Genomic DNA, 9248 nt, shown 5'->3' with positions numbered 1-9248 from the left:
TTTCTTATAAAATGTTGCAAATAAATAATCTTCATAAATCTTGGCCAAAATGTATGCAGCTATCTTTTTAGTAAAAAAAAAACAGAATTAGTTTATAACCAAAAATTATAATTTTTCAAATTTTCTTTTTACATTTTTATTTTATTTTTTTATATTATTATTTATGGTTTTTTTGGTTTAATAACATTCCGTCACCCTAGCAGTACAGTGTCACCATAGTGACACTGTGCTACTTGTGGGGGGTGATGAAGATTTTTTTTTTCTTTTTTTACACTGATTGCTTTTACACCCATAAAGGATGTAAAAGCAATAATTTCTCCTTCTCTCTGGCTGCATTCTTGCAGCCATTCAGAAATACTGTGAGAGCTGTGATTGGTCACAGCTTGTCACATGGTACAAGGCCGTTGTGAATAGCCTTGTACCATGTGACCTCTGTGATCATTCACAGATTTCACAAGTAGTAAGCAATGATGTCAGGAAGTGACATCTTGTTTACTGCTATTCATGTGATCACTGATTGGCCAATCAGTGATCACATAAATCGGGACCTCACAGAGAGGCCCTGTACAGTGATCTGGGAGCGTGCAAAGGCAGTGAATATGGGGGACGTTTATAAACGGCAACCCGCTTCGGCAATGCTCCCTTCCGGCCGTTTATGTATATGGACCAGAAAGGAAGTGGTTAAAGCAGAACTTCACCCCTAAAGGGAAGTTCCACTTTTCTGCCTCCTCCCCCCTCCTTTTCAACTTTTGGACACTTTTTTTTGGGTGGGTGGGGGCACCTGGTTTTGACAGGTACCTGTCTCCCCTTCTGCCCAGATTTCTTAGGAGATCCGAGTAGAAGTTCTCCCACCCCCATCTGCAGCCACTTGGGACACGTCGCAGGTCCCAAAAGGCTGCGGGACCATTCACAGGGTGCAGCACAGCTCACACATACATAATGGTGAACCATCTGTAAAGCCATAAGGAGTCACAGCTGGCTTCCCACAGTTAGCATGATGGCCCCGGGGACATGAAGACTGACGAACAACCAGCCTGGGTGAGGACATCACTGGACCCCTGTATTTGTAGCTTCTGACTTTTCCTTTTTTTGGGGGAGGGGCTAAATAACCTCTTTCAGTAAGCATTTGTCAATTTTCTGATAACTCTCAATGCTGCTCATTACTCATGAGAGTAGAAAAAATTCATATTGTTAGGATTTTGGAATTTATTGCTAATGTCTAGGCATATATACAGTTGTGTTCAAAATAATAGCAGTCAGACATCACTAACCTGATCAATCACTGTTTTTGGTAGAAATGATATTTCTACATGGCAAATAATTTACTAGCAGGTGTAGTAGAATAATAGAAATCCAACAGACCCAACAGTCATGACATGCATGCTGCTGATTCTGTGTAATTGAATCACTAATTGAAAGGGGCATGTTCAAAATAATAGCAGTGTGGAGTTCTATTAGTGAGGTTATTCATTCTTTGAAAAACAGGTGGCAATTATTGCCCTTATTTAAGGAAGGAAGGCAGCAAATGTTGTACATGCTGGTTACAGTGCGTTTCTCTCTGAAATTCTGAGATAAATGGGTCATTCCAGACATTGTTCAGAAGAACAGCGTACCTTGATTAAAAAGTTGATTGGAGAGGGAAAAACATATAAAGATGTGCAGAAAATGATAGGCTGCTTAGCTAAAATGATCGCAAATGCTTTAAAATGGCAACCAAAACCTGAAAGACGTGGAAGAAAGCGAAAAACTACCATTCGAATGGATAGAATAGCCAAAATGGCAAGGACTCAGCCAACAATCAGCTCCAGGAAGATCAAAGAAGGTCTAAAGTTCCCTGTGAGTACTGTTACAATTAGAAGACGCCTATGTGAAGCCAAGCTATCTGCAGGAAGCCCCCGCAAAGTCCCACTGTTGAAAAAAAGACATGTGCTGAAGAGGTTACAATTTGCCAAAGAGCACATTGACTGGCCTAAAGAGAAATGGCGCAACATTTTGTGGACTGAAAAAAGTAAGATTGTTCTTTTTGGGTCTAGTGGCCGGAGACAGTTTGTCAGACGACCCCCAAACACTGAATTAAAGCCACAGTACACTGTGAAGACAGTGAAGCATGGTTGCGCAAGCATCATGATATGAGAATGTTTCTCATATTACGGTGTTGGGCCTATTTATCGCATACCAGGGATCATGGATCAGTTTGAATACATCAGAATACTTGAAGAGGTCATGCTGCCTTATGCTGAAGAGGAAATGCCCTTGAAATGGGTGTTCCAACAAGACAACGACCCCAAACACACCAGTAAACGTGCAACATCTTGGTTCCAGACCAACAAGATTGACGTTATGGAGTGGCCAGCCCAAGCCCCGGATCTTAATCCAATAGAAAACTTGTGGGGTGACATCAAAAATGCAGTTTCTGAGGCAAAACCAAGAAATAGAGAAGAACTGTGGAATGTAGTCCAATCCTCCTGGGCTGGAATACCTGTTCACAGGTGCCAGAAGTTGGTTGACTCCATGCAACACAGATGTACAGCAGTTCTCAGAAACAGTGCTTATACAACTAAATATTCATTAAGTGATTCAAAGGAAAGCAAAATCTTCAAACATTTTTCAGTTTATATAGTGAATGTTTGAGTTTGTAAAGAAGAATACAAACACTGCTATTTTTTTGAACAGTCTAATATTCACTTTTCTTCAATTTTTTTAGAGGAACAACACAAATTTGATCTATTTTTCTTCATGTTTTGATTTGGAATAGAATGTGTAGTGTTCCCAATGTATTTGTGTGTATGGAAATAAAAGCTATTAGAAGGATTTTGAGCTTTATTCACTTTTTTCAACACACTGCTATTATTTTGAACACAACTGTACATACACAAAAAGCTGAAGGCAAAACATTTTTCATTTTAGATAATAATAGAGGGCTATAATGTCTGTCGTTTTTGTTTATTAGTTTTTCTGTGATAGCATTGAAAGCTGAAAATTGGCCTGAACAGGAAGGGGGTAAAGGTGTTCAGACTTGGAGTGGTTAAATAACACATCTTTGGGGGTACTCTGATGCAGTATCCATTAAATCATTAAAAAAACAAAAACAGAAGGGGTGAATAAAAAATATAAACTGCAAATCATCACTATCACAAAAATCAGACCTTTATTGGTCTTGTCCAAATATTGCTAGCACAAAAAATTAAATAAATACATATCAAAACACCACTAAAAGACCTAAAGTCAATTGAATAAAATATGTACATCACGTGTAGTATCAAATTCCCCTTATAGCCAACTTTCCCCAAATGCAACCCTTAGCAGAAAACAAAATAAAAATAAATATATAATAGTTTTTTGTCAGCAATGTATTTTTGTTGGTTTACGCATTTACGCATGTCCCAGTGATCAGAGGCTGGGGAGTGGGGAGTGTCTGTGCAGGGTCACCATAACACGGCACCATGGATCAGCTAATGAAGTATGTTGAGCCCAGCCATTAATTTGTGAAAGATTCTATCAGACCTGTCAAGAGCCATACTAAGCCACACCAGAAAGATTTTCAGAAGATCAGAATAACACCGGCTGTTGGATTTGCAATTAAGGGATTTAGCGGATAATTTGTAAAACTAATTCATATCTCCATTAGTAATATTATTGTTGGCAGCCGGATTCCCCTGGTTCAGACAACAAGAAGGGCGGCTCTAAACATAGCCTTTGTGATTAATGGACACGTTCTAGGTGTTTGTTCTATGTACATTTTTTTATTTGTCCGGTTTCATGTAATAAAAGCTGATGATGTAATAAAACTTGTAAAATAAAAAATACATAAAAAAAAAGTTTATATGTTAACAAATGTATACATATATTTGAATGCAAATCATGTCTTATATTTCTTGAGGATGAATTTATGAAGTGCTTATGAAGCTGGTAAACTCAGGCAGTCAGTTTAGTTTGTATACTAAGTAGACCACAAGGTGACAGTTCTGATTTTCTGAAAAAAAAAGGTAGTTCTGACCATTTTTTTTTTCTTTTCAACACGCTGTAATAGTCTAAGTTTGTTGCTCAGCATAGCACAGGCACTGAAAATGATTTTCTGGACATTTTTGGAATGCATTTACAGATATATGTAAAAACATAAGTTAAAATGGCTTTTTTATATGTGAAAAAAACCTGAAGAATATATTTAAAAAATATATATTTTTAAAAATATTTTTCATGTATTTTGTAATAAAAACGCATTTCAACATACAGTATATTTATTAAAATATATTTTGAAATATATTGAATATGGACAAAATTGTAGTATTTAAAATATATGTCAATATATTTGGGAAGAATATTTTTAAAATATATTTCAAATATATTTTTCTTCTATGTGGGTATGTCCAAAACAAAAAAAAGGGAGCTTGCATGGAGATACACTTTAAGCATTATTTTACAGAGGTTGAAAGGTGGCTATTCAACTATTCCCTCTAAAAACAAATCACATGTTCCCATGCCCACATTTTGCACCACAGGCTTATCAGGGTGCATGGAAATATTGCATAAACACTAACAAAATTGTGGCTGGAAATATAATTGTTCAATAAGATGTAATATTTTTCAGATGGATCCTCAAAAGCTAAGAAGCAGAAAATTAGAGGGAGTCCATCTAAATTTCCAACTTAAACAGCTAGTGGTCATGTGGAAAAGTCAGTCTCAGAATGGATTAAAGAGACAAAACATTTGCCTTTAATGTGTCAATTAAATATAAAAGCAAATGTTAAGCTCTGAAAAATGTTTATCTCTTTATAGGCATCACTAGGTATAATTCTTTTTCTTTGAGTCAGCTGGAGGCCCCAGATCTCATCTTAAAAAAAAAAAGACTATCACACAAGTAACATGACCAATTGGTCTTAAATTGAGCCCAGGATACATTATTGTCCAAATGATAAAGGTTGCTATGGGAGTTCCAAACCAATTAAATTGTCATCTTTTATTCCATCATCCCCATTTAATAAACACACATTGATTACTTTTGAATTACACAGGCCAGGTACTAAACATGGGTCAATGCACATTTCAGTTTTGATTACGGATTATTTTCAGAATGTTAATATGCGTAAAGAGTAATGTTACTGTCAACTATATGTCATCTGAATCTAGGATCTTGATTGAAGTGGACAGCTTCTGAACTCCACAAAATCACTTTTTAGTGTCTGGAGGGCTACAGTGCTTGTTCAGTGCATGTAAATATGGCGCATCTTAAAGCAAACTATGCCTAGACAACTGTCTGAAACCACATTGTAACATTGTTAAATCCCAGTCACTGTTTAAAACAGCAGTAAGAGATAGATGAATGGTTCTAAAATCGAAAGTAGATTTAAACCCAAAAACGAAGGCCTCCTACATTTTAATATTGTATTATAATGTAGGGCTCACCCCCATAGGAGCTGCCATTTCCTTGGGCCCCCTGTTCCCAGTGCCCACAACTCTAGAGAGAGAAAGCACACTCCTGAAACACCTGCGGCTTCAATGAGAATTAATAAACAGGCAAAAGCCGTGCAGGAAAGAAACAAGTGGAACCAACAATGATAATACAACTCAGTCGAACATCTAAAACAGCACAAAATTGTAACAAGAGAGACAATATACAAATCTGTTGTACAAAACAACAAACTACCTAGGTGACTATTACAGTGCTGGTGGGAGTCCAGCATAGGAGGAACTGCCTGTTTTCTTGTACCATGGGATGCTGTACAAGGCAGTTACACGGGTCTACTATGTAAGTGCAAACTACATTTTAATAAAGCTTGTTTTCACATACCTCACCATGGCTTGCACATTTTATCCCTCTGTTAGTTGCGTCAGTCATTGACGAGTGTGATTTCTGCTCTGGATACCATTGGAAGCATTTTATATTTAAAGCTATATTATACCCATAACCAAAATTGTATTATATTGCAGCTTAATAATTTTTTTGTTTTGTTTCTTTTAAAGTCCTCCGAGGTGCGAAAAAAACAAAAAACCCGTAAGTGAACAAAAAACGTGCAAGTGCAAAACTCAAACACAAAAAAGTGCACTTGGGGGTGTGCTTTAATCCACCCCCGAAGAAGTAGGACCTCTACCCTGATGCCCGGGGTGAAAGGCTCCTGACAGGGACTGAGGTTTCCACATGGTCCACCTAGCCAAAAGGCCTGGTGGACCCCTTTCCTTGTGGCTAGCCGAAGCCGACCACCAAGTACTAGGTCAGGGAGCTCTCCTGAAGAGAGACGCCCCCCAGGAACAGGGGAGGAAGGAACCAAAAGGCCATACATCCTCCCCCTAGACTTCAGAGCAGGCCCGAGGACCCACACCCTACCATCCGTTTGAGAAAAAAACACACACATAAGTGAAAGGTGACAAAAACGTGGGAGAATAAATAAATAAAAAGTGGCCGTGCAATTGTGCACTGACTAGACCCTGAAGCCTGTAGCATTGAAATTGCCCTGGACTTAGCCAAAAGGCCTAGCCATAAAAGGCGCAGTGCAGAAAAAGTTTTTAGAACAGTGACCATGTGCACGTTTCACATGTGGGATCCTACCCCCATGTGCTACTAAGAGCACCCCTGAGGTGACCAATCAGGGGGCACTGCTCCACGGACTCCCTGCCTCCCCGGCTCCTGGCCAGACAAAGTAGATCCATTCAAATCAGGAAGAACTGGGCTCCTCCGGCTTTCCTGGGGAAATTACTCCCTAGCCCCAACAGCCTGTGGGCACCATGGTTTCTCTTCCGGCCGGTACTAGCCTTCAGAGCCCCCATCATACCAGCAGGGGTACTATACAGCAAGCCATCCTAGCCAAGAAGCAAGAATGATGGCGGAGCATCCCTACTGGACACTGATAAGAACAGATACTACACTTGATCTTAGCCAAAAGTTCGAGAAGTGATTGCAGTTTAACAATTATCAGATGTGGTGGCTGCATCATTTCTTTTTTTAGGCTTTTTCCCCTCTGTTTTTACCTGATGATCTGGCCAGTAACATGCCTCCTTTATTAAAGAGACACCATTCTGGAGGATTGAGCACAGGACACAGCAGACAGCAGCATTGTCATTCTGAGGGGGATGGGAGTGTTGAATGTATTTGAAGATTTGAATACTATAGAAAATTGAAGCTAAACTTCAGCTAACCCTTTATAATCAGTTACAGCAAAAACATTTTTTTCCTTTTAGGATGAAGGTTGACATGAATTAATAAAAGTTGATCATTTTAATCACCCCTGCCATTGGTAAATGGATTGTCTCATACATATAAACTGATACATTCTGCTGGAGAGCTTTAGCTTCTGAAAAACAGCAGACATGCTGGCTGATTCACCAGAAAATAGGTGAAAGTAACCCTAAAAAAGGGAACTAATACAGTCAACACATCACATCTAAGAACAATATAAAAAATCACCCCCCACAAGTAGTACATAAATAATAATATAAAAATGTAAAAAAATTTTTTTAAATTATAATATTTGGTTATAACTTAATTTGGGTTTTTTTTTTTTTTTACTGAAAAGATAGATGAATACATTTTGCCCAAGATTTATGAAGAAAGATTATTTATTTGCAAAAAAAACCACTGTTTTTTCAAAATTGTTGGACGTTTTCATTTATATAGCAAAAAAATAAAAATCCCAGTGGTGAATAAATACCACCAAAAGAAAGTTTTATCTGTCTCAACAAATGCTAAAAAATGCATATGGGTACAGTGTTGCATGACCACGCAATTGTCGTTCAAAGTGTGATAGCACTGAAAGCTGAAAATTGGCGTGGATAGGAAGGGGGTGAAAGTGTCCAGACTTGAAGTGGTTAAATGTGAACCAGTTAAGTTTCAGGCTCCATGCACACTGGGCACTTTAATAACACAGGTAATGTTAGCTGTGTAAAGTCACGTACAAATGCATGTTTTTCAGCGTATTTTAGCAGTTTTGCATTAGTGTTTAGCTGCATTTTTTTTTACAAAAAAAATTTTTTTGACAAAAAAAAGTTTAAAAACCCTGGTTTGCAGCGTTATACTGCATTTTGTCACGTTTTACCGTGTTTTTCAGTGTTAGGGTGTTTTTACAGCTAAAAAACTCCTCTAGAAACCCACTAGTCCTGGGTTTTTTTTTCCAGCCAAAATACACCCTGCCAAAAAACGTTGATCACAGTCTATGTGTGCATACACACATAGAATAACATGCTGGGGAGTTTACTGGCTGTAGAAAAAAACAGCAAAAGCCAAAAACTGCAGCAGTAAAAACGTCCAGTGTGCAGGAGGACTTAAATCTATTTAAATAGCAGGCTAGTTGATGTGCAAGTGTGAGATATCACTTTATGAGTATCCTGGAAAAGACAAACTAATCAAAGAGGAAATTGTTAACAAAGCAAACAAAAAACAGAAGTTTCTGTTGAAAGGTAGAGACTCATTTGTTTTCTCCCACCCAGAAGGTAACAGACTACAAAATGAGAATCAAATGTTTCCAGCACAATGAACAACCCTGTCTGGGCAATGCATAAAAGCAAAACTGAATTGCCTCGGGATGATTTGGTGAGCCTAGATCTGGAAATTCATCATTTCAAGGTGATTCCAAAGCTTTGTTGTCTTGTCCACATAGATGAGGAGCCAGCAGACACCACGTCATCAAATCAATATCAGAGGCGACTGACTTAGTACTTGAGGAAATGCTTAGTACCGTATTTCTATGTTTAATGTGAGGAGAATCTTTTTACATACATCTTTCCATGTGTTTTTACATCTGTATAAAACATTTCAAGTAGTCTTGAAGATAAGGTTGGATTTTGTTTGTGATGTTCCAAAGACATTTCTTTTATTTCATTTTGGGCAAGACTCCTATACTCTAGGAGAAGGACACCACTTAGGAGGGATATAAACTGACATTACCTGCTTAATCCTTGCCCTATAGTAGAAGTACAGCTACAGGGCTGCGCAAAATCATGAATATATACGTGATTTGCATATCCAGGTAGGGGGTGCATGCACACACTGCCCTACCTGCACCACTTTTGGCGGCTAGAGATGTCAATCACCAGATCCCGGCTGGCACTCGGCGATCGTCAGGGAAAGCTGACAGGGGAGACTCCTGTGTGTAAACAACGCAGGTCTCTCTCCTGTCAGCAAGGGCATGCTGCTTTGTATTTCTCTGCACAACAGAGATACAAATCAGCATGTCTCCGTAGTAAAACACACACAGCACATAATGTAAAACACACAGCACACTGTTAACCCTTTGATTGCCCCAGATGTTAACCCCTTC

The 9248-nt window shown here is 38.5% G+C and overlaps 2 pseudogenes; one reads left to right on the top strand and one right to left on the bottom strand.

The window, feature by feature from the left end:
• Nucleotides 1–3443: 3443 nt before the first annotated feature.
• On the top strand, nt 3444–3800 carry LOC149457304 (protein transport protein Sec61 subunit gamma pseudogene; annotated as a pseudogene).
• A 2920-nt stretch (nt 3801–6720) lies between these two features.
• LOC149457303 (U2 spliceosomal RNA) lies at nt 6721–6891 on the bottom strand (annotated as a pseudogene).
• Between the last annotated feature and the right edge of the window lie 2357 nt (nt 6892–9248).

The sequence above is a fragment of the Staurois parvus genome, unplaced genomic scaffold (genome assembly GCF_062004578.1).
Source record: "Staurois parvus isolate SC_StPar_1 unplaced genomic scaffold, SC_StPar_1.0 ptg000327l, whole genome shotgun sequence".
In the NCBI taxonomy this organism is placed as follows: Eukaryota; Metazoa; Chordata; class Amphibia; order Anura; family Ranidae; genus Staurois; species Staurois parvus.
Note: the sequence above shows the minus strand (reverse complement) of the source record. Positions and strands in the feature narration are given on the sequence as shown.